A 1,659-nucleotide genomic window follows, 5' to 3' on the forward strand; every position below is an offset into this window, starting at 1 on the left:
AACTTGATAATCCATAAACATTAGCTAGCCATAAGAAAGAAGTGGATTCAAACTAAACAAGAGTGTGTTTTTACTTATTGAATTTTATTTAAGTTCGTCTAATCTTGTAAAATCAGATAAAACCCCTTTTAAACTTGTTAATAATTAGGTTAATTTAATAGTAAGTAAAGTAATTAGTAACACCGTTCCCTGTGATCGACACCCGACTTACCCAAGCTATACTGTAGTCTGACTAGGTACACTGCCTATAAGTGCATAGATAGTTTAAGTTTCTTAGGTTATAAATATTAAAATTAGTGGGTACTTTTGTGCACATCAAGTTTTTGGCGCCGTTGTCGGGGATCGGCTTAGTTTTTAGCTTATATTTTTGCATTAAATTAATTGATCCTTCTTGTGGAGTAAACAAAACCTCAAAAAGTTAATTTTTCAACAAAGTATAATTTTTCATTCAGTCACAGAGTCCACGTCGTGGCCAAATACGTGCCACGACGTGGACATCTAAAACACTAGATTTTTAGTTGTTAGTTAGTTTTTCTTATTTTTGTTCACTTTTACGTTTTTTTTTAGTTTAGCAAGTTGCAGGAGTTCATGACCAGAGGCTCAAACACACCCTTGGTGCCACCACTTGAAGATCCCGAGTCTGTAATTCACAAGAAAAAGACGCCCTTACAAGAATTGAAGTCAGCTTTTTCAAGGAAGTCGGGAAAGAAGACATGAGAGTCAAGTTCATCCGCGAGGCACAAGAGCAATTTTGAGCATTTGGATCAAACACCCGTCCAAACCGAGTCCGAATACAATACCGAGCCAGAATGTGAAGATCACAAAAGCGAACCTGAGAACGAGCCAAGGAACGAGATGGCAGCAATTGAAGAGATGTCCATGGGAGCTTACAAGAAGCGGATCCGAGAAGATATGGGTCCCGGTTTAGTCCAACCCGCAATACCTGCCACTGCCACATTCGAGTTGAAGGAGCACATATTGACTGCACTGAAGGATATTCCATTTTTTGGGAAAGATCATGAGGATGCTTTTAAGCATCTAGATGAAGTCAACAACATTGCGGATTACTTCAATGTCCCAAATGTCAACAGAAACACAGTCTTGCTTAGGATGCTTCCCATCACTTTCAAAGGAGCTGCTAAGGAGTGGTTAAAGTCACTCCCACTGGGTACAATTACCACTTGGGCTCAAATGCGTGAGCAATTCCTGGACCAGTTTTGCCCACCGTCCAAGATAGCCAAACTCAAGAAGGCAATAGCCAACTTTGAGCAACAGCCGGGGGAGTCATTATACGAAGCATGGGAGCGGTACAAGGGCTTGCTCATAAATTGCCCTCAGCATGATCTAAATGTGCAACAAGAGATGTTAATCTTCTATGATGGGGTCAATGTTATGACGAGACAACTCCTTGATTCTCAAGGACCTTTGACAAAGAAAAATCCAAGGGAGGTTAAGGAGCTGATTGAAGAATTCGCAAAGCACTCTCGCGAGTACCACAACCCTAGGCAAGATGGAGTCAAAGGCGGTGGAGGGGCCCAAACTGAAGAAATAGCAGCTGTAATGGCCATGCTGAATAATTTGGATCGAAGGATAACACAAATGGACCAGTTAATTCATGCCATAAGAGTGAGTTGCGAAAGATGTAGTGGTCTACACTTG

The 1,659-nt window shown here is 41.0% G+C and overlaps 1 non-coding gene across 1 annotated transcript; it reads right to left on the reverse strand.

Annotated features, from left to right (window-relative positions):
* Positions 1 to 1,239: 1,239 nt before the first annotated feature.
* LOC111906687 (small nucleolar RNA R71) lies at positions 1,240 to 1,346 on the reverse strand. The gene has a single exon (XR_002855309.2). It is a non-coding gene; the product is annotated as a small nucleolar RNA R71 (small nucleolar RNA).
* Positions 1,347 to 1,659: the final 313 nt, after the last annotated feature.

Source organism: Lactuca sativa, chromosome 9, assembly GCF_002870075.4.
Source record: "Lactuca sativa cultivar Salinas chromosome 9, Lsat_Salinas_v11, whole genome shotgun sequence".
Lineage (NCBI taxonomy): Eukaryota > Viridiplantae > Streptophyta > Magnoliopsida > Asterales > Asteraceae > Lactuca > Lactuca sativa.